Source organism: Sorex fumeus, unplaced genomic scaffold, assembly GCF_029834395.1.
Source record: "Sorex fumeus unplaced genomic scaffold, SorFum_2.1 ptg000047l, whole genome shotgun sequence".
In the NCBI taxonomy this organism is placed as follows: domain Eukaryota; kingdom Metazoa; phylum Chordata; class Mammalia; order Eulipotyphla; family Soricidae; genus Sorex; species Sorex fumeus.
Genome location: NW_026606104.1, coordinates 6283200 through 6307931, shown reverse-complemented (window position 1 = coordinate 6307931; position 24732 = coordinate 6283200). Strand labels below are relative to the sequence as shown.

The window sequence follows — 24732 nt, the reverse complement described above, 5'->3', positions numbered from 1 at the left end:
TTTCATCCTAGCCCTGAGATTATAAAAAGCTCTTTAGGAGAATGAGACCCATCATTGTTACTAGTATTTGGCATATTGGGTACGCCACGGGGAGTTTGCTAGACTCTGCCATGTGGGCAGGCTACATTCGGTAGCCTGCCAGTTTGTCCAAAGTAGGAATGAGATAATAAGATGTCATAATAAGATATCACGCGGTTCCGGGAGCTGGTTTTTATAGTCTCTGAGTCTTGGCCATTGATGGGATTACACGGCGCCAGGGGCCAGTTGGTGGGTGTGACCCCCACCTACTGGAATTTGGAGGATCTGGGTGGAGGATGCTCAGCCCCAATCCGAGTAGGCTTGGAGATCTTGGCCCCGGAACCCACATGGCTTTGTCCCTCTGCCTTCACGTGTGCGGAGAGTGGTCTCAGCATGGTGGTTGCTGGTCCACCATGAAGCTGAAGACCTCCAGGACCATCTGACTATCGTGCACGTAAAATAGTCCTGAAAACTGAGATGACAATCCATAACCAGGCAGACATTCACTAATTCACAAAATTACATCATGCGTGTCCAATAAAAATTTATATAAATTGAAAGTTATATGTAAGATAGACTCAAACAGGAGCCAAAGACACAATTATATGTACGTGAAGGTTTTCAAATGAGAATATTCCTAATTCTACTGCCAAGACCATGTGTAATATTTATGGGTCCCAGTTTATTTATGAGAGGATAAATGCAAACCTATACATCACATACCTTCAAAAGGTTAAATCTTAAAATATGTTCAATTGTCCTCTCTTGAAATATTGTCCTGTGTACATACTTGAGTGAGTGTCTAGTGGTTCTTTACTGCCCTTCCAATCAGCCTTCCTGTTTCTCAGTGACCGCCTATGATTCTTATATTACTCCTCTTGAACTTGTCCCATAATTTTCATTTGCTGTTTATCTTCTTTTAAGATGTTTTTTAATCTTCTGTTGATTTCTGGGCATTTCTTGTTTTTCACTATTCATGTGACTAATTTGTTCTTCAACTTCTGTTGAACTGTTCAACTTCTCTCAGACTGTTTCTGAAGTCTTTTTTTTTCTTTTTGGGTCACATCCGGCAATGCACAGGAGTGACTCCTGGTTCATGTACTCAGGAATTACTCCTGGTGGTGCTCGGAGGACCATGTGGGATGCTGGAATCGAACCTGGGTTGGCAGCATGCAAGGCAAACGCCCTACCTGCTGTGCATATTGCTCCAGCCCCTGTTTCTGAAGTCTTGCATTGAGTTTTGGTTTGTTTTTTTGTTTGTTTGTTTGTTTGTTTGATTGATTGTTTTGTTTTGTTTGCCTGGCATGCTCTTTAGTTCTGTCATTTTTTTTTATTTTTCCCTCTCATAATTTCTGTGCTAGACTCAATGCCTGTACCTTCATTTCTTTGAACTCATTAAGCATTTCCATCTCCAACATGAAATCTCTAATGTCCTTGTCAGAGAGGTTATAAAGCTAGTTGATGCTGATAGGGCTATATATGAGGTTCATTTCTACTGTCTCATCCTGGCTCTTTTGCTTCAGGCCTAGGGTTTAGAGCTTTGGCTTTCCCAAATCCAGTCCAGAGAACTCTGACTCAGGTTTTTCTTAAGTTTAATGCTCTAAAATCTTTTGTAATTCTCTGGCACCACCTAGCGTCAGAAGACTGGGCCTGAGGCACTTCTCAGTGTGTCTGGCCACTGTAGCACTGTAGCACTGTCCTCCCATTGTTCATTGATTTGCTCGAGCGGGCACCAGTAACGTCTCCATTGTGAGACTTGTTACTGTTTTTGGCATATCGAATACACCACGGGTAGCTAGCCAGGCTCTGCCATGCAGGCGGGATACTCTCTGTAGCTTGCCGGGTTCTCCCAGAGGTACGGAGGAATCAAACCCGGGTCGTTTGTGTGCAAGGCAAATGCCCTACCCGCTGTGCTATCACTCCACCCCACTATTAAATGATAAATGCTTCAGAGCCTTTTCCTGTTCTTTTTCAAGTACCCACTAGGCATTTAACTGGATTCCTAACTAGGCTTTGTGCTGAAAGGATGTGTGTTTGTGTGTGTGTGTGTGTGTGTGTGTGTGTGTGTGTGTGTGTGTGTGTGTTTGGTAGCTGAAATCCCATGGGGGGTAAGTGGTACACACGATCATACTATTCTTTCATAACTACCATTGTGGTATTCTGCAACCAGCCCAGGTAGGCTCAGCTATTTTGCCTCTCCCACAGCCCCGTGACCATGTAATCAGTTACACTTAATTGCTGTTGTTCCTGCTCAAAAGTTCCCTGGAATGTTCCATGGAACTTGACACTTTGCTCCCCTCCAGAAACTCTTATAGAACTCACTGCTGGTATTGCTGTTGTGATCATTTCCTTTCCTGGTGCATTTCACCAGGCTTCTTCTTTTTTTCTTTTTCTTTTTTTTTTTTTTTTTGCCACTGTGGCCCCACTTCCTCATGTATGTCATACCTTTTTTATTCATTCATCTGTTATTGGACATTTGGGCTGTTTCTGTATCTGGGTAATTGTACTAAAGTTGCAATCAATAAAGGAATGTATATATATTTTCAGATTTGTGTTTCTGTGTTTTGGTGGTAGTGATTCCAGAAAATGAAATCACCGGACCATAATGGGCGATCTATTCTTACTTTTGTGAAAAGGCATACAGATATGCCCAAAGAAAAATGCCGAAGGTTTATAGCTACTGAAGGTGTTAGTTGCCTGCCTACTCCCTATTATCTCCTTTCCTAAATCTATTATATTGTAAGCTCCCAGAGTTGAATTTTCTTTTTTGGGAAAGCAAATGCCTGTCCAAAACATTGATGAATGATGCTTCCATATAAAGGAGGTATTTTAAGTGGGGGTATACTGGGGATATTGTGGTGGGTAATGTGCACTGGTGGAGGGATAGGTGTTTGATCATTTTGTGATTGTAACTTAAACATGAAGGTGTGTAACTATATCTCACAGTGATTCAATAAAATAAAGTTTAAAAAAATAATAAAAAAGGGGGATTTTTTTCATGAATGTTAACACTTGCAAGAGTAAGAAATTGCCCGTCAGCAGCCTGCTCTCCACTGCAGCATTACACATACTAAAAGCTCCTTTTATTACATAGATGTCAGTCGATTAGATCACTAGTCAGTTGAGACTCCCTTGTCTTTTCTTTTTTTTCTTATTTTATCTCTCTTGACACTATTCTTATGGTTTAGATTTCACAATAAATTGTAAGTCCAGGAAGAGTTGTTTCATCATGCAGAGCTAGGAGTGAGCCCTGAATACCAGATGTGACACAAAAACCTAAATTAGATAAATAGATATCTGTAAAGAAAAAATTTTCTTGAATTTAATTTCAAAATAGTCATATATATCTACTTTTTTATTAGTGAAACACCATGAGGTACAGTTATAGACTTACAAATTTTTCATATATATCTACTTTAAGATAATTATCTTTAATATTTTCAAGTTTCTCCTAAAATACCTTCATTGTAAGAAAAAGGTGGTCTACAGTGCCCAAAAGGGAGGGGGGAGAGAGAGAGAAGAAAAGCACCAGCCATAGAGGCAGGCAGCGGGGAGTGGGGGGGTGATGGGAGGGAACCTGGGGACACTGGTGCTGGAAAATGTGCACTCATGGAGGGATGGGTGTTGGAATACTGTATGATTGAAATCCAATCATGAACAGCTTTGTAAGGGTCGATATTGCAATGATTCAATTAAAAATGAAAAGAAAGAAAGAAAGAAAGAAAGAAAGAAAGAAAGAAAGAAAGAAAGAAAGAAAGAAAGAAGGGAGGGAGGGAGGGAGGGAGGGAGGGAGGGAGGGAGGGAGGGAGGAAGGAAGGAAGGAAGGAAGGAAGGAAGGAAGGAAGGAAGGAAGGAAGGAAGGAAGGAAGGAAAGAAGGAAGTCTAAATTCCTAGTTCAACCTGGGTTTTGCCTCAGCTCTCCTGTGAGATGGGGCTACTGTTAGGCATACTAGAGCTCTATCAATGCATGCACTTCCTTGCTAAGACCATAGATGTGTATGTCATTCTCACTTGGTGTCATTTGGTGGCACCTTCCCCTTGGCACCATTTCCCAAGTGCTGTATCAACATGACTGAAACTTTAAGACTAGAAGTAAGGACAGGAGTGACTTCTCAGGACCTACACTATATCTCCATGTTCTACAAGAGTGCAAATAAACTTAGAGCTGGTTCTATATGCATATTGGAGATGCTGCTTTATGTTTTTTCCTTTCAGGCTGCATAACATGTTTCAGTAGCCAAAGGATCACATAGAAGAATACTATAACGAAGAGTTAGAGACATAGTATAGAAGTTAAGGCACTTGTCTTATATATGGCCAACACAGTTTTATTGCCAGCATCATATATTGTTTCCCAAGCATGACCAGGAGTGATCCCCAAGCACAGAGCCAGAAGTGATCCCTAAATCGCACCAGATGTGACCCAACCCAGTAGCCACAGAAAAGCACAATGATGAAGAAAAAAATCTACCTTTGAAGATGCTTTCACCACATCATAAAAACTTTAAAAACTGTTGAGAGGATGGATTTTACTTAACAAGAGGTCGCTTGTGTTTGTGAATCTGGGTGTTATGTCTGTTTTTGAAATTCTTATCAGTGTACCATGGCAGGGGAACAAAAGGGAGAGCAGAGGATTGAAAGGACCAGACACACCCAGCTGAGAGCCATTCTACAAATATCTAACAAGCATCCTGCACACATTCGGTTCAAGTTACTTAAATTTTGCTAAGAGTAGATCTTAAACAAAAAATAAATAAAAACTGACAAAATTATGTGTATTGCTGGGTATGTTAATTAAATTGTGATAATTACTTTGTAAACATATGGTATTGTCCATGGTATTGCCTCCCATCATGACTTCAGTGAACTTGGTCCCAGAGCACTTGGAAAGTCTCCTTAGATTCTGGATCTGCAGGGTTCATGGCCTCTTGCTTACATATCAACCTCTCTGGAAGCTTATTGCAGACTGCAGGATAAGATTCCAGCTCTTTATTTATTTTTGAAATTTTTATACATCTTATTTTAATAAAGAAGTTCACAATAGTTCATTACAGATAATATTCAAACACCCCCCCCAACCAGCAAGCATCTTCTGACCACAATAAGAGGGAAGTGTGTAAAGGTTGTTGATTTTATTCTGGGGCCCTTTAAGCCCGTGTATAAGAGAATATAAGCAAGTATGTTAAAACCAAACACATGTGTGATGCTTTAGGTACATCAGTGGGCTCCAGGTACATACGCTCTGGGAAAAACTGCCTCGTTCTCTTCCAGGAGCTTTGTGTTATAGTCTCTGGTTCTTGGCCATTGATGAGATTACATGACAGCGGGAGCAGTTTGTGGGTATGACTGCCAAGCTACTGGAAAACTGGGGATCTGGGTGGAGGAGGCCCAGTCCCAATTCAAGCAGGCTTGGAGATCTCAGCCCCAGGTCCTGCATACCTGGGTTCCTGGTTCTGCCGGTTCCTTCATGTGTAAGGTTTGTCCAAGAGTATGGAGAGTGACCTTGAGCATGGCTGCAGCTGGATTCTAGAGGTTTTCAGCTGCCGGGCTTCTGCTTGGGACAGGGAGGGAAATTCAACCTGCCCCCCTCTGAGGGGGCCCTGGTGAGGACAGCCTGGTGCAGGGGCAGAAGATTCTCAATTCCAGCTCTTTAGATCTGGCTTCTTTCATATAGCATCGTCCCCTCCAGGCCACCCTGTAACCCCGAATATGTATAAAAACATGTGAATGTATGCTTAATGAATGAATATATTTATATGTATGCACACGTGTGTACACATATGCATGTTGTGTGCATTGTATTGCATACATGTATATGATTATATGTGTAGAAGACTGTATACATGTGTCAAATGTTTGTGGATATGTGATTTTGTGCATATATGTGTGTCATATTTCTTGATTGCTGGATTACACATACTCAGGTTTATCTTGTGTGTTCCCTACTTCAGTTCGGATCCATCCTGTTCTTCAAAAAGTTTCTTTATGGTAGGATGGGGCTAGACTCCTGGGAGAGGTCGCACAATTTGGGGCATGGGGACTAAGGAATATCTATCCTCTGTCAGTGCAAATCCCTCCTTAATCTGTAAGACCTCATTATTTCCTTATTTTGTTGGATATGAGTGGAGTTAGGGTGCAGGTGACAAGAAGTTCATTGCTAGATGAAAACGAGATCCACATCTTATTTATTTATTTAAAATAAATAAAATTTTGTTTTATTTTAAAAGCCACTAGAAAGAATGTTACTAAACCTAAGTTTGAGTGTGAAGAACAATCATTCAAGAAACAAGAATTAATGTGAAAAATATTAGTTTATTCAGAGTACAGCAACCTGAGAAAATGACTGATTCATGTCCCAAAATAAATATCTAACCCTTATGTTTAACTAAGGATGGATATAGGTTTGTTTGGGAAAAAAACGTTAAAACAAATTTCAAAGCAAAGGAGAGTTCTGTCTCAAAGCTGCTCATGATAGTATTAGTGGTTTATGGATCCTTAGAGTAGGCTGGTCTATTCCAGGTGACAAGGTCAGCGTTTTTTCTAGGTCTGCCCTATAACCTTGAAGAACTTTTCCAGAGAACCTATTGTTTTCTCTTCTCCAGGGAGAAGAAAGTCTCCAGGCATGATAAGCTACAAATGTTCTCAGAGGTCTACTGTTTTCTATATTACTTCACCCATAACAGGAACTAATTCAATATCAAACACACAAAGCATGAAAACAATGTCTTAAGTATGAGGAACAGAAAAAAAACAAAGGGGCTGCGTGTCTGTGTGTGTGTGTGTATGTGTGTGTAAGAAGACAACAAGACAGAGGTTCTAATGTTTGTTCATTTACATAAATATCATTAGCTTCTATTTCCAAAATATAAAGAGTTTATTTATTAGATAGGAAAATACAGTGAGTGTCTGCTGTTATTTCTGGTGGAAGAGCTAAATGTACAATGGTTTGTTGATGAAGTAATCAACCTAACTTTGAGAAGAGGACACCTCAGATAATACAAAATGTGTAAACTGATAGCTAGCTGATCTGGATTTTGATTCCTTCTATATTTTTCAGGCTTGGACCATTGAAAGTGAATTTTGCTCCTCTAACTTCAGTTTCTCCATTTAAGATATGGATATAATGACCAGCCTAGTTAAGCAGGAGAATGAAATTTCAGGAGACAATGCATTTCAAGTGTGTCCCTAGGCATTTGGCAATCATTCACTAAATTGAACAATCTGAGAACCACAGGGAGCACTTAGGGAGGGAAATGGTGGAACAGATGCATGAGGCCTACAGACCTATGCAAACACCTTCAAATACACGTCTAACCAGTATAGGAGACCTTTGGTCTGGATAGAGCTAGGAAATGGCTGTCTGAAAACAATCCCAGGGCTCAAAATGATTTCATCAGTATTACAAACAACACCCAGAAGAGAAATTAGTAGTTTACTGAGTGCTCAAGAACGGACGAATGGATAAAGAAACTGTGGCACATCTACACAATGGAATACTATGCAGCTATTAGGAAAAAAGGAAGTCATGAAATTTTTCTATACATTGATGGACACGGAGAGAGAAGGACCTGCCATAGACGCAGGCAGAGAGTGGTGGGGATGGAGGATGATGGAAGGGAATTCTGGGGACACTGGTACTGGAAAATGTACACTGGTGGAAGGATGGGTGTTGGGATACTGTATGACTGAAATTCAGCCATGAACAACTTTGTAAGGGTCTATCTCACAGTGATTCAATAAAAAAGTTTTTAAAAAAAAGAAAAGAAATTAGTGGTTGACAAATTTTACTTAGTACAGTAGGGGCTACTGTGTAGCTCAGAATCTGATCAAGACTACACTCATTGTGGAACATAAAGTAACATAGTATGAGACTAACACCTAAGGACATTAGAGACAGGAGCCAGGAAGATTGCTCCATGGTTGGAAGCCTGCCTCATGAGCTGGAGGAGAAGGCAGCTGGGATAGAGAGGGGATCACTAAGTCAATGATGGTTGGAGGAATTGCTCAGGATGGGAGATGTGTGCTGAAAATAGACAAAGATGTTGATGTTCTCTCAATATCTGTATTGCAAACCATAATGCCCCAAAGTAGAGAAAGAGTAAGAAGGAAAGTGCCTGCTTTAGAGGCAAGGGGTGGGATGGGGTGGGAGTGATGGGAGGGACACTGGGGACACTGGTGGTGGGAAATGTACACTGGTGGAGGAATGAGTGTTCAAATGTTGTACGGATAAAGCTCAATCATGAAAGCTTTGGCACTGTGTCTCACAGTGATTCAATAAGAAAATTTTTAAAATAAATAATAAAACTTATTTAAATAAATAAAAATAAAATTATCTGATCAAGAGATCCTCCCATATGCCTTCCCATTCCCTTAAAGGAGAATGGGGGTCAGTGAATTGCACAGAGCCCCACACAATCTCTTCCACACAAGCTGTGATAGGGTCAGGGATGATGGTGGACAGTGGAATCGGTTCACTGATGGATGGGCAGGGCCAAGACCACCAGTGATGAAAATCAGCCAGGTCTCAGCCAAAGGGGCAGCTGAGTCCCTGGAAGCCAGCTTTGCAGGAAGGGTTTCTTTCATCAATCCTGCATTTGAAAGGATTTCTTTCATCAATCCTGCATTCTGTCCCACTGCTAGAGGGGCAGGACAGAAACCTAGAGGAGTCTGAAACTAGAGGCCAACATCATCTGTGAAGGCCTGGGATTCTGCAAGGCAGTCCCCAATTCCAGATGGAGCTGAATCTGGATGGTGTGAAAGAAAGACCAGGGCAACTGTCTCTGAATGTTCCCATCATGGGACAGAGAACTCCGCCTCTTATACAGTCTTATCCCTGATGCTACTGCAAGTATCTGTTTTTACTGGAGGTTGGATTCAAGAAACAAACATTTACTAGTTATTCGTGGTTTGGGTTTTGCTTCTACTATTCTCATGAAATTATTCACACTTATCTCATTTCTTGTTTTGTGATATACTTTCCGTTTCTTGTTGCTATGTTCAAGGGTCACACACTTGATGACAAGGCTCGAGCACTTTGTCGTAGCACCAGAAGTCACACTTGTGACAGGGAGATCCTCCACAGCAGTGTTTTCTTGTCACATTCTGTGATTTGGGGGTAAACTGACAACCTTACCACCTGCAAGGCAGACAGCCTACCACTGAAATATATCCCTGTATCCTGAGACTTGTTCTATTTTTTGATCATCTGTTCATCAATATATTGGGGGTTTTATTTTTATTTTTATTGAGTCTCCCTGAGATAAACCATTACAAAGCTGTTCGTGATTGAGTTTCAGTCACTCGATGATCCAACACCCACACCTCCACCAGGTAGACCTCCCACCACCAATGTCCCGCATCTCCCGCCCACCATTCCCAGCCTGCCTCTATGGCAGGCACCCCTCCTCCCTCTCTCTCTCCTTTTGTGTGTTCTGGTTTGCAGTTCAGATACTAAGAGGGCATCGTGCTTGTTCAGGGAGTTCAGTATTTTTATCGGGAAGGTAAGGCTGAAGTACCTTTTTTAAATTGGGTGACAGTTTTGGGTTGTCGACATGACTGCTGAAGCTTCTGGAAGTACAAGGGGTGGGGTGTGGAGTTAGCCCATCCTGACCCCAAGAAAGCCTAGAGGTTTCAGTCACAAAACCCACATACCCAAATTTTCAGCAGATTATATCTGGGGGAGGTCCATTCTGAGATGGTGGAGTCCAGCTGGGAGCATGGTGGTGATTTTGGATTGTGGAAGTAAGCAGTTGCAAGTTGCAGGGCCCCCGCTCTGCTTGGGCGGGCAGCAGGCTGACCTTCTGATTTACCCTGTCAGTTCAGCTTTACATGGGTCCAAGATTAGCTGCGGCTTTTGATCTCTTTCAAGATTTATTTATGGGTCTCTGAAGCAAGGCCTACAAATGAGCTTTTATAGCTGAACTGGAGGTGGTTTGAGGTCGTGACTCCCACATATGTAACTTTTGGCTCTTTAATATCTCAGGAAACTTGGTCCCAGTTGTTAGGGTCTGGCTAGAGGCATAGTAGAAATTTGGGAGTATTCAAGAAGACTGAAGGCACCATCAGGCTGCTGATGTACTAGACTCATGCCCAGCAGGTGTTGGTGGCACCACACCCCCTCAATATATAATTTTATTTGCTTGCTCAATTGTTTAGATTAATTGTACTGTTCTCAGATGAGTAAAATAGTCTTTCTGTGTGAGTATCCATGTTTTCTATCCGCATTTATATTTATTTTTATTATAATGGGGTTTAAATGTTCACTGTTGAAAATGTAGAAATGATTGAAGGAACACAATAGAGTACCTCGGGTCTCCTTCCCCTAGATTACAAAAATTAGGAAGACATTATGCCACGAGGGGGCACTACTCTGAATGGTTTGATACTAAAACCCCCAAGTGCAAGAGGGAGATGGTGGCCCTCAGGTCATTTTAGAGCAGGGCTTTGTAAACATTTTTTGTTTGCCAAGCCTTTGCCTAAGAAATGCACAAGGAGAGCATTACCAGAGACACTTTGGATTTATTACACATCAGTGTAAATAAAATTCTTGTCTTTGAGCTTTCAGGGGCTGGAGCGATAGCACAGCGGTAGGGCATTTGCCTTGCGGCAGCCAGCCCAACCAACACGGGTTTAATTCTTCCGCCCCTCTCGGAGAGCCTGACAAGCTTCCGAGAGTATCTCGCCCGCGTGGCAAAGCCTGGCAAGCTATCCGTGATGTATTCAATATGCCAAACACAGTAACAAGTCTCAAAATGGAGATGTTACTTGGGGTCCGCTCGAGCAAATCAATGAACAATGGGAGGACAGTGCTACAGTGCTACAGAGCTTTCAGAAACCTTTCACTGTTGCTAAATTTTTCTAGATTCCCCACATTTAGTTTTGTGACCCCAAAGTCATGACTCAAAGTTTAATAAGTCGGGTCCCCACATTGGGGGTGTGGGTACAATAGATATCTGCAAACAAACCATCTGCAGTGACCACACAGGCATACATACACTGAAGTGCACGTGCACATGCACGTACACACACACACACACACACACACACACACACACACACACACTGCAGTAAGAACAGCTCCCCAATGCCGTGATGGCTCATGAATCAGTTAGGTGAAGCAATTGTTCAAGGTCCCTTAGATATGTTAAACTCAAAAGGTAAAGGTAAAAGGTAAAGGCCCTCCCGTTGATCGTCGATTTGCTCGAGCGGGCCCAGTAACGTCTCCATTGGAGACTTTGTTGTTACTGTGTCTGGCATATCGAATACTCTCGGTAGCTTGCCGGGCTCTCCGAGAGGGGCGGAGGAATCGAACTCGGGTCGGCCATGTTGGCCGCTTGTAAGGCGAACGCCCTACCACTGTGCTATCGCTCCAGCCCAAACTCAAAAGGAGAGACTAACATTACAATTATTTGAACAGATAAAATCAGTGTAGTTATACCAGCAGAGCTGAACTCATTTGATTTTGTTAAACTAACTTGACCTGGGTCACCTCTTGTTTATGTCTCTGGAAATCACAAGCAAAAGTAAACTATATCCCAACACTGTTGTGAGGAAACCACTGAAAAGCACCTCTAGACCAAGCTCAGGATCACCGGTCAGTTCTTCTGTGTTGGTTTACTTATATCACAAACCTCAGGGACTCCCTGCTTTGAGCTGATTGCTCCCATTTCTGAAGAATCCTTCTGTATGCATATATTGCTTTCACTGATGGCTGTTTTAGTAATGCATCCATTTCACCTTAAACTTTTGAGAGGCAGTTAAAAGAGAAAAAAATGAATCTTAGACCAAATTCTGTCTGATCTGAAAGTCTAGCTTTCTCAGGCCAGCCAATTTTGTACTACAGAGGGTGAAACTGAAGGACCCTGGGTAGTATGGAAACATGGTCAGCCAATGTCTGAGAGGGGTGGGGAGAGTGGTGAAGAGTCTTGACCTCTCTGCTCCAGGGAGGTGTTTCCCATCGAACCAGGGAGTTTAACTAGAATTTGAAAGACATGGCCACCCCACCCTCACCAACACACACACACACACACACACACACACACACACACACACGACTCAGGGAAGAGAGTTTGTTACTGGAATGGCACTAGTCCATTTTTATTACTAATAAATAACTTGAGAGTTTACTTATGTCATTCTTTAACATAATTTCATCAGCATGAGTAGGTCATCCAGAGTCTGAACATGATTAAGTGCTATAGATGATGAAATTTGGAATTTGGGAAGTCTAATGAGTGACTATGGACTTTGAGATTCTCCCCAAAGAAAGAATCAGGGAAGTGAAATCCAATGAGTAACTATGGACTTTGAGATTCTTCCCAAAGAAAGAATCAGGGAAGTGAAGCCACACCCTTCAAAGCAAGGTTGATAAACTTAGCTTACAGGAGCCAACAGGAGGATTCAGGCAGTGAGGTAATAAATGGAGGGGGACTGACTGAGGGGTCATGATGGAGAGATGAGACACCCACAACCTACCACCTCCACCATGTAAGTTCAACTACCCGCCCTGCTCCAGAGACTCGTAATGAAATCTCAAAGAAGATCAACTAGCTGCAAAAATTTCTCAGATACACTGGTCCCCAGGCGAGACCTTCAAGGTGATCTAACAAAGCCCCAGCAACTATACTCACACCCCAACAGCTGCCACCATGCCTATGACTTGCCATGCCATGCCTATGCCACCTTATGACAGAGCTCCACAGAGACGCCAAACTGCCAAAAATGTCAGTATCTGTTGCAAAATTAGTGGCAAGACCAATGCCAAAGAGCTTTCTCTTTTCTCTTCTTAGGTTTTTATGCATTGATATCATGCATTGGAGGGTTTTATTCATTTTGAGTTAATTTGTGTGAGTAGTATAAGAGAGTGGTTTGTGATTTGTTTTTATTCTTTTGCATGTAGGTATAAGTTTTTCCTATGTGTAATTTTAAAAGACTATCTTTTCCCAAAACAAATGTGGAGAGAAGAGTCTATCTAGTAAACCAGAAGTCATTAGCCCATTTATGTGTATTTATGTGTGGTGAGGGATGAGGAGAAATTGAAAAATGTGAAACAGTTTTCCTAAGGTCAAACAGCTAATATTTTCCAGGACTTGAACCTTGTTGGTTTAGAAGCCAGAACCCAATGTCTTTCTGTAAGTTACTGGTTTCCTGGAAACTGCGCTTTACCCTCTTCTTTCTCTACAACCCCTCACAGCTAAAACAACTGCCTGACTTTGAAGCAACATTAGCTCAGACACTAAACGCTCTGTTGACTCCCTGAAAAGGAGCAAGCAGCAATGTGTGCCTGTGGCTGTCCCACTGTGCTGGTGTTTCCACACTTGCTCTGTTTAGTTCTCTCGACATCCCTGCAAGTAAGTAATACCCAATTTACAGGTGGGGTCTTGAAGGTCTACCATGCTGGCCCAGCCTGATAGCAGGAATAGGGATGGAATCAAAGTCTGTTTCCTTGCCCTGTTTCCAACTGTGCTGGGCTCCCCGAGAAAATATCACTCTCTGTCCTCAGGTTACACAGTAAGGTGGTGGCAGAGTGGTGGTGGGGGGTGAGACCTAGCTCAGGCTAGAACCATTTTGTATCTAAGGTTTGATTATTGAAGGGAGGATGAGATTTGAAGGTGGGACCCAAACACAAATAGAAGCCCCTTATGACTCCTTCAGACCTACCTTGCTGAGAGGGACACTCAGTTTCAGCAGGCACTTCCTCTTCTAGGGGAGGCTGCCTTTCTCCCTCTACTTCTGGAGCATGCTCTGTGAGAATATGTTCTGCATGTGTAAACACTAGCCCCCAGGGGCAGTGGAAAGGAGAGCCAGCTGGAACTGGTTCATGAGAGATTGTGATCATTGTTTTCAATATTTTGTTTTATGTTATGGTGCTGTTGTTTAAGCCAGTGTGAGAGTGTTTTTTTTTTATCTTTTTTTTTTCAGACTAATCATCAGGGAGATGCAAATCAAAACAACAACAACAATGAGATATCATCTCACACCACAGAGACTGGCGCACATCTAAAAGAACAAAAGCAACCAGTGTTGGTGGGGATGTGGGGGAAAAGGGACTCTCCTTCACTGCTGGTGGGAATGCCGAGTGGTTCAGCCCTTTGGAAAACAGTATGAAAAATTCTCAAAAAATTAGAAATTGAGCTCCCATTTGACCCAGCAATGCCAGTCCTGGAAATATATCCCGGAGAGGCAAAAAAAAGTATAGTTCAAATGAACTCTTCATGTTCCTAGAACAAACAGATGCCATTGGGCTACACTAGCACACGACAGGGACGAATGGAGATGTTACTGGCGCCCGCTCGAGCAAATTGATGAGTAATGGGAAGTCAAGTGATTAAGTTTTCTGTTTGGTTGGTTGGTTGGTTGGTTGATTGGTTGAGTTTTGGACCACACCTGATGATGCTCAGGGTTTACTTCTGGCTCTCTGCTCAAGGATCACTCTTTTTTGTGGTTCTGGGAATCCAATCCAGGTCAATCATATCCAAGGAGAGCACCCTACATGCTGTACTATCTCGCTGGCGCAGCTGTGAAGTTGTTATGCAGAAATTCTCAAAACTATATATCAGGGATTTTTCCTCTGAAGAATCAGTGGTTACCAGCATCTGGCTGCCCACTGGGAAAAAATCATAGTCTGACTCAGGGGAGCTCAGAAACTGACTGTTTCCACCTCGAGCTCACTCCGGGTATGTTTGTTAGAGGAATTGTTAAAATAGAAAGACCATTGTTTTTCACATTTAATGCTGAGGAATAATAACAGAATTTGAGATATTAAAGGTGCATGGTTCTCTCTCCACTGGAAAATAAGATATTGACACTGGGCAGTGTCAGGGTCCCACTTGTGATGGAGTTGGGCTGGACCCTAGGAGTATGGTACTAGCAGCCTGGATAGCTGTGTTCTTAGCTGGAACAACACAACCTTGATACTTGGGTCTTGGGCTTACTGGCTTAAAAGGAGCTCAACTTTGTTCCCATGGAGGTTTGTCATGGGTCATGGGAGCCCAGAGTCTGGGTATGTGAGGGTCAGTCACTGTAGCAGAGAGTAAGAGGGCCAGAATGAGGTCCTGAGCATGCCCGGGCACAAGCGTGTTCAGTAATTGCTGAGGGACCTTTCTATAGTGCCAGTTATGGTTAGCTGATATAAAACCAAGCTCCCAGAAGAGAACAACGCAGAGTCTCCTGCCCCAACTCCTGGCTGTCCCCACTGGGGCCCCTTGGAGAGGGATGGGTTGAGTTTCCCTCCCTCCCCCGAGCAGAGCCCCGGCACCTCTGAAATTCAGTCAAAACCATGCTTAAGACCACTCTCCACACGCTTGGACAAGCCTCACGCATGAAGGAACTAGCAGAGGAACCCAGGTGTGTGGGACCTGGGGCTGAGATCTCCAAGCCTGCTCAACTCAGGACTGGGCCTCCTCCACCCAGATCCCCCATCTTCCAGTAGCTAGGCATTACACCCACCAGCTGCCCCCGGCACCATCTAATCCCACCTACAGCCAAGACCCAGAGACTATAAAACCAAGCTCCCAGAAGCTACTCTCAGAGGGGAAGGGATCCTGTGCCCTGGGGCGTGCTGACCATGGAGAGGTAGACACTTACCTTTCTGGGTGCCTGGCAGTGGGGACTCAATGCAGAATACAGAGTTATCAGGGAGAGACTGAGCAGAGCCCCATGGATTCAGGGTCACACCCTGCACCCTGAGGACCTGGCACAGGGCTCACATTCCTCCCTACACTCTGTCATGGCCTCTGACTGGGTCAGTGACTCAGCACTGGAGTTCCTTTCACCCACACTGGGGTCTCCCTGTACCAAAACAATACAAATCAGACCTCACAATCTCATAAAATGCAGAAATTTATTTTGTTGTTGTTGTTGCTTTTTGGGACACACCTGGTGATACACAGGGATTAATCCTGGCTTTGCACTCAGGAATTACTCCTGGCGGTGCTTGGGGGACCATATGGGATGCTGGGAATCAAACCTGGGTCAGCCGCATGCAAGGCAAACACCCTTCCTACTGTGCTATCACTCCAGCCCAAAATGCAAAAATTTCAAACTAACACAGAGCCATACAGCTGTCTTCATATTCTCTTCTGATCAGATAGCAAGTCATATTTGTTTTCTAAAAATGAACCTTCTAAGCAAAAAAAAAAAAAGACCAAAACATTAAATGCTTGATGAGGAACTCCATAGAGCCCTCCTGGGTAGGCAGGTCTTTTCCCTGGGTACAGTCTATCAGGAGTCCCCAATTTCCTGGAATCCCAACTCATGAAAGGGAGGGGGGGTGAGTGAAGCTCTGAGCCCAGATCTCAGAGAAGGTCGCCCATCGTGAATATGAGGTTATTTGATGTCCCGAAGCCCACCTGTGAGTTAGGAGGAGGAGATCAGGGTCTGCTCACACCTCTCTAGCCCTTCCCAGGCTGGACCCACAGAGATGCTTATTAGAATAGAGAGTGGAGAGGAGTGGGGGAAGGAAAGTAAAGCTCTCAGTGTGACCCCAGCAGCCCACAGGAAGCCAAAAAGGAGCAGGCCAGGATGTACCCTGCTACAGGACATCCTCTCAGAGGGTGAGGCTGGTGTTCCTGCATGGGGGTCAAGGGGATGGTGTCCTCACCAATTCTACTTTTTTTCCTGAGTGCTTACTCTGCCTGAACATAAAAGAGAATAAACCCAGTCCCTCTGCTGCGAGACCCCATTGGTGTTCACACACTGTCGCACACACAGTAATGCTCACCTGTGAGAGTCAATTTTCACACTGAGTCATTCTACTAGCAACTACGGGGCAGCCATTCTCTCTTCCTCCTGACACTGACCACCTGAGAGCATCAGAGCCCAGAGAAGGGCTCAGTTTCACAGACTACCATCACCCACTCTTCTTTTGTTGTGTGTGTGGGGTTGGGGAGATTTTGGGCCCCACCCGGTGGTGCTCAGACCTTACTGCTGGCTCTGCATTCAGGGATAACTCCTGGCAGGGCTCAGGGACCCTTATGGGATGGAAACATTCAGGTCATCTGCATGCAAGGCCAGCTCCCTACTAGCTACAGAATCACTCGACTCCTCCAACCACTCTTCTGACCCTGTCCCATGCCTGCCTGTCACTTGCATTTCTGACCAATTGGCTGTTAATCCGAGGCTTCATTGACCCTCTTCTCTATTTGTGAGAAGAGAGCCTCATAGAATCAATGACGAATGCAGAGGACCAGACAGATGGGAGAGATGTGTGAGACAAGTGTGAGAAGGGGTCTGAAGCTCTCGTGCCTCCCCCAGCATGACCACAGTTTACCAAATGAGATTCTCAGCCCAGTGCATGGGATTCCCATGGTTTAGTTACTTTAGCATGATCCATCAATAATTCTATTTCCAATGAGTCACTCAAATTAATTCAAAGGCCTCTGCTTGGCTTGGGGGGGGGCAGAGAGTAAGGGGGATTCATACTCAGAAGTGCTCAGAAATTATTCCTGGCTCTGCATTCATGAGTCACTCCTACTGGGGCTCAGGGGACCATATAGAATGCTAGGGATCAAACCTTAGTAAGCTGCATTCAATACCAGCCCCCTGTCTGTTGTATTATCTTGCTGGCTTTTAATATCATCTACAGCCTCAATCCAAGAGGGTGGCTTCAGAGCTGGGGCAGGAGCTTCAAACGGGAGCTGGTAAGAAACACAGGACCAGCCTCCACACACCCCCCTCCTCAGTAGGAATATGCTTCTGAAGAGGTTCCCAAGTGAACCCTATAGTGTTCAAGTTGGGGTACTGCTGATTTCTTCTTTTAAAATAATTATTGTTAATTTATTTATTTTTAATTTAATTGTCATGAGATACTTAGTTACAAAGTTGTTCATGATTGAGTTTCAGTCATACAATGTTCCAACACCCATCCCTTCACCAGTGCACATTTCCCACCACCAATGGTCCCAGTTACCCTCCCTCCTGTCCCCTCCCCCTGCAGCCTACCTCTATGACAACCTTTTTTCCTCTCTCTCTCTCTGTCCCCCTTTCTCTCTCGCTCCCCTCCTCCTTCCCTCTCTCCCTTCCTCCCTCCCTTCCTCCCTCCCTTCCTCCCTCCCTTCCTCCCTCCCTCTCCTTCGTTTAGGGCATTATGGCTTATAATACAGATTACTGAAAGGTTATCATGCATATCCCTGCTTTCTTCTTAAAAAATATATAAAATACATCTCTATATGTGTATAACAATATAAATAACATTCAAGTCATTTGTATAAGTGGGTTTTTAAATGCTCAGATGTTTCCGACTTCTGCTTCCCCCAATTGTCCTCAGAGGCAACCACTGCTATCATTTATATTTATAGGTTTGGTATATCTGTGGTTACCTGTCTCTGACTCACAGTTACAAGGCTATTTCAGGAGTTTTACAAACTACACCTCACTTTCCTGCTTCTTTAATGTTTACTGTTTCCGCCCCCTTCTGCCCTCTCTAGCGGTTGGAGCTGAACTTCTGACCACTAATTGTTAAGAGATCCTGGTTGTCCTCTCAGATGTGATCATGAGCTACACAGCTCTTAAGGCAACCAGGTTCCATGCCTGGAGTGGGAAGTTAGGGGGATGTGCAGAGTGATGGTTTTTATACCCGAGACACCCTGAAAGTCAGCAGGAGGAGGGGTTTCCTGAGGCTCCCACAAGCTGCTTACAAGTCTGTTGTCAACCCTGTGCAGCAGGGTGTTTGGTTCTACAATTTTTTACTTTTTGACACTTTGATCTCTCTCTCTCTCTCTCTCTCTCTCTCTCTCTCTCTCTCTCTCTCTCTCTCTCTCTCTCTCTCTCTGTTTAACATCTATTGATGCCCAGGGGCTACTCCTAGCTCATCTCTTAGGTTGATCGGGAGACTATGTAGTGACCTGTTAGTGCTAAGCCAGGACATTAAAACGAGCTTCTGGATGCTGCCCTGCAAGCAGGAAACAGAACCGAGGTCCCACGTCACACTAAGTGGGCAAGCTAAAACTTGTAAGTCCTGATGACCTGGAAAAGTACAGCATGCTCTCATATGCCCGCCTGCTTTACATTATCTTGGCAGTACAGAGCATCAGTTTCCCCCTCTCTTACACATCTTAATCTGGTTTGACCTTCAAGTATCAGTATGAACCTTCTCTTTGTTTTTTGTGTAACTGACCACAAAAATGTGGGGGACATAATATGTAGAGCCTGCATGTCCAGCTCCATATCTTCCTCTGACCTTTTAATCATTACAATATAGTTTTGACAACATAGCTTTGACAAGACAATGCATACCCTGATATTTTTTTGATGAATGCTTTTCCTATAACTGTTTGTACTCTTGTTATTGATTCTTTCTCTGTGATGAAGTGATTGGGATGGAGTGATGGCACAGCGGCAGGGCATTTGCCTTGCACACAGTCAGCCTGGTCGAGCAGGGTTCAATTCCTCCGCCCCTCCCAGAGAGCCTGGCAAGCTACCAAGAGTATTCAATATGCCAAACACAGTAACAAGAAGTCTCACAATGGAGATGTTACTGGGCCCGCTTGAGCAAATCGATGAACAACGGGAGGACAGGGGTTTTTTTGTCTGTTTGATGAAGTCATTAGGATGTAACTGATTTAAAAAATAGAATTGGGGGTTGGAGTGATAGCACAACGGGTAGGGCGTTTGCCTTGCACGCGGCCGACCCGGGTTCGATTCCCAGCATCCCATATGGTCCCCTGAGCACTGCCAGGAGTAATTCCTGAGTGCAGAGCCAGGAGTAACCCCTGTGCATCGCCGGGTGTGACCCAAAAAGCAAAAATATAAAATAAAATAAAATAAATAGAATAAAAGGAGTCCTCTTGCAGTCACTTTCACCTCAAGCCTAAGCGAGCCTTGGCCCTCCATGCTCTCTACATTCCTCTCATGTGTCTTATCTCTGTGTCTCTGACCAACCAATATATATCACTTCGTGCAACAGTGACCAAAGTCTCCAGCATGCAAAGTTGCACTCCAGCCCTTTGAGCTCTCTGCCCAGCTATCTTAGTTTCTATTTCTGCCTTCTCATTACTGAGTGGAATATTTCTACTTGTTCTCTTGTTTATCTCAACAAAAATATATTTAAATTACTTTCGATTTTGTTTTCTGTTGGGACACTGAACTCTCAACACATGAATTTGCAACTAGATACAATTAACTGTGTCCCTTGCAGGGTTGGAAGAGAGTCAGGGCATTGAATGGTATGAGAGTATGGTGTGACTCCGCTGTCCAAGGTCTGTGAAAACTACAGCGGAATGGTCTTCCTTGAATGGAGTTTCTTTTTTTTAAGTTTTTATTTTATTTTATTTTATTTTTATAAAGTTGTTCATACTTTCTCCCAAGTCTGCCAGAGAGCCCAATGGCCCAGGAAGTATAACCTTTCCAGTTTGATCACCTCATAAGCACTGTCAACCACTTGTTTGTGAACTTGTTTCCACTGTTCCTTATTTGCATCAGTACCTAAGTCAGGGGGAAGATTCTTCAGGGCAACCCCAGCAACCCCAGTGAAGTTCACTCCACTTCACACAGGCACACTAGAGTCTTCGTGCTCCCCAGGGACCCATCCATGGAAACTTGATGGGTGCACTCCCTTCCTTTCCCCCATGAGATCATGGAACTGGGCTGAATCCAGATTGTAACAACTTCCAATAATGCAGTTTTTGGGAAGGTCACTTATCTTCCAAGCAACATAGGTCAAAATATCCACTGGATTGAAAACAACAAGCAACTTGCATTTCAGGTTGTATTTCACAACTTTAGGAATGATGAATTTAAAGATGTTCACGTTTCGCTGGACCAGATTGATTCAGACGACTTTCTCCCTCCTGCTGGGGTGCACCGGCTGTGATAATGACCAGCTTGGAGTTTGCTGTCATGCTGTAGTCTTTGCCAGAGACAATTTTTGGTGCTTTAAGGAAAAGGCTGCCGTGCTGGAGATCCATCATCTCTCCTTTCAATTTGTCTTCCATGACATCAACAAGAGCAAGCTCATCTGCCAAGACCTTCATTAAGATGCTGATGGCACAGGCCATGCCAACAGCACCAACCCCCACAACTGTGATCTTATTCTCAGGGACATGGTCTTCCTTTAAAAGGTTCTGAATCAACTGATCCTTGAGAGATGCCATCCTGGGGGAAGAACTAAAAGGAACCAGGAGTGCACGTCAGGTACAGAGTGGATCCGAACTTGACGGCAGCAGCTCCAGGAGTTAGAGAAGGGTGCAGGAGGGGCCTTAAATGCAACCCCGAGGCTGACGTCACGGAGGGAGCCAGGTGGACATGTGGGAACCCATGTGTGGGACGGGCTGGGACGGGCTCCGAGCCTGGCAGGCCCTCAGAGCACCCCGGCTGTGCAGCTCAATGACAGGGTGAGCAGGGAGACCCAAGTGCACTGGGAAAGCTTAAGGGCTCCCTTACAGTCACTGAGGCTGGGACCTGAGCCCCTGAACCCGGGTCCAGTGGCCCCTCAGATTCCTCTTTCACCCAAAAAAAAAAGAAAAAGAAGAAAAGAAAAAAGAGTCCACACTCCAGGATGCTTTTCAGACACTTGAGCCGAGACTCATGCACCAGTGAAGCCCCACAGAACCAGGGAAACGAAACTCTGTGAACTTGAACTCCAGGCTCAATGGCCCCGGGAACAGAGATCCTCTGCCTGCTCCCAGCAACCCAGCAGACCTCCACTACCTCCACTACCTCCACTACCCGGCCGCTGCCACACTCCAGGATACTTTCCAGACCATGGGACCACAAAGCAGCCATGCGACACATCATAAAACACTTAATACAAGATTACTGCACCATATTTGATGGGGTTCATATGTGGTTTGAACCATGGGAACACCTGCAAGAATGATTAGAGGCTACCCTAAAAACCTCTATCCCTCTCAGAGAGCCTGGCAAGTTACTGAGAGTGTCCCGCCTGCACATCAGAGCCTGGCAAGCTATCAGTGGTGTATTCGATATGCCAAACCCAGTAAATACAATGGGTCTCATTTCCCTGACCCTGAAAGAGCCATCAACATGGCAGCGTTAAGAAGGATGAGGAAGAAGAGGCTGATAAAATCTCAGGGCCGAACTAGGCTGCCAAAACAAAGAAGGACAAAAATGACTGTCTGTTCTTTCAATGCATGTACGCTGGCATCAGATGCATCCATCGAGGACTTGATGGTGCAAGCGTGAAAGATCAAGTATCAGATCATTGGTCTGACCGAGACAAGAAAGCATCAATCACATCACGCTGTTTTCGACACTGGAGAAGAACTGTTCCTCGGAACATGCGACAAAAGAGGAGTCAGTGGTGTCCGTGTCCTTGTCAACACGAACTTGGCCATAAACATTGATTCATTCGAATGCCTAACAACCCGAATCGGACAATTACACTTGAATAGATGTGGCTAACTGCCGGCAGTTTCTATCTTCATTGTATACGCACCAACATCCAATTATGATGAAGGAGAAATTGAGAAGTTCTACATGGAGCTGGAGAGGTTCTATAAAGAAGATCACACCTTCTACAAGATCATTGTCAGTGATTTTCATGCCAAGATAGGACCAAAAAGATCAGGCAAAGATTCCACATTGGACTCATGGTCTAGAGTGGAACAAACAAGGTGAGAGACTGTCTGAGTTCATTATTTCGACAAAGACCATCCATGGTAACTCACAATTTCAGAAGGCTGAATCTAAACGTTGGTCATGGGAGTCTCCCCGTGAATGGCTCCACAACGAAATTGACCACATCATATTCAATCAATGGTCTTGCCTGATAGATGTTGCTGTTGTCCCAAAATTACAAATGGGATCAGACCACCGTCTCCTTCATGCAAAATTCTACTTCACAGAGTGAGGAGAAAGGGCTGCAAAGTTTAAGAAGAGAACTCCCAAAACAACCACCAACTGGAAGCTCTTGCGGCAACATGAGAAGATGCCGTCATTGACAACATTGACAAGGAATATGAACGACTGGTTCAGCACCTCCATGATTGTGCAAAGAAGGCCAGGAGAGAGATAAACACAAAAAGACGCCTGTCTTCAAAAACTCTTGAGCTCATTCGCCAATGTGGCTTGGCGCAAGCCTCAGAAACCACAAGCGAACGTCCGAGCTCACAAAGCAGTGCAGAGAAGCGATAAAGGAAGATCTCAAAGAGAGAAGAGAAGCAATGCTGGCAGATGTGGCAGAAGCTGGGAAAAGCATTTGCAATACCCGCCTGTCCTTCGCCAACTACAAGACCAAGATGACTGCCCTCCGATGTGCTGGTGGCTCTATCACATCTTCCAGAAGGGCAATAGAGAAGATTATCCATGACTTCTATTTGGATCTCTTCGATAGCCATGTCCACCTGCCCACATACAAAATTCTGCAGGATGGATATATCGTTCCCAATGTTCTCCCTTCCAAAATCAGACACACTATTTCGTCAGTAAAGAAGCGAACAGCACCCGGCCCAGACAAGGTCAGACCCGAACACCTGAAGAACCTGCCGTCAGTACTCATTAATACACTGGCTCAGCTCTTCACATGCTATCTGTCTGAATGCAAGGTCCCGTCCCAATGGAAAACCAGCAGGACTATACTACTGTACAAGAAGGGAGATATCCACAATATTGGCAACTATCGCCCGATCTGCCTGTTGTCTGTCATCGACAAGCTGTTCACTCAAGTCATCCTGAATAGGATTGGCAGAACACTAGATAAAGGACAACAATGCAAGCAAGCTGGTTTCCAAAAAAGATTCAGCACAATTGACCATATCCACACGATAACCAAGCTCACTGAAGTTTCTCGGGAGTTCAAGATGCCGCTCTGTCTAACGTTCATCGATTTAAAGAAGGCCTTTGATTCTGTTTAGACAGAAGCAGTTATTGAAGCCCTAGCCAATCAGGGCATTCAAACTCAATACATCAGGATCCTCCATGAGCTGTATTGTGGATTCACTACCAAGATGTCACCATTCTACAGGGAGGTGATCATTGACATCAAGAGAGGGGTTTTTCTCAAAAAATTAGAAATTGAGCTCCCCTTTGACCCAGCAATACCACTCCTGGGAATATATCCCAGAGAGACAAAAATGTATAGTCGAAGTGACATCTGCACTTGTTTGTTCATTGCAGCACTCTTTACAATAGCCAGAAACTGGAAGAAACCTGAATGCCCAAGAACAGATGACTGGTTAAAGAAACTTTGGTACATCTACACAATGGAGTACTATGTAGCTGTTAGAAAAAGATGAAGTCATGAAATTTACATACAAGTGGTATAACATGGAAAGTATCATGATAAGCGAAATGAGTCAGAAAGAGAGGGATAGACATAGAAAGATTGCATTCATCTGGGGGATATAAAGTAACAAAATATGAGTTTAATACCCAAGAATAGCTGAGATCAGCACCAGGAGGATTACTCCATGGCTTAGAGGCCAGCCAGGCATTCTAGGGGAAAGGCCAGCTCAGATAGAGAAGGGAGCACCAAGTAAAGGGTGTTTGGAGGATGCTCCCAGGAGGGGAGATGCATGTTGAAAGTAGACTATGGACTGAACATGTTTGCCACTCAATGCCTCTTTTGCAGACCACAACACCCAAAAGGAGAGAGAGAACAAAAGGGAATGCCCTGCCACAGAGGCAGGGTGGGATGGGGGCGGATGGGGGGAGGGATATTATCCTTGGTGGTGGAAAATGGGCACTGGTGGAGGGATGGGTATTTGATCATTGTATAATCGAAACCCAAGCACAAAAAATTGTAAATCTACAACTGTA

General features: G+C 44.2%; 1 pseudogene; it reads right to left on the bottom strand.

The window, feature by feature from the left end:
• Positions 1–406: 406 nt before the first annotated feature.
• On the bottom strand, positions 407–21142 carry LOC130031467 (L-lactate dehydrogenase A chain-like; annotated as a pseudogene).
• Between the last annotated feature and the right edge of the window lie 3590 nt (positions 21143–24732).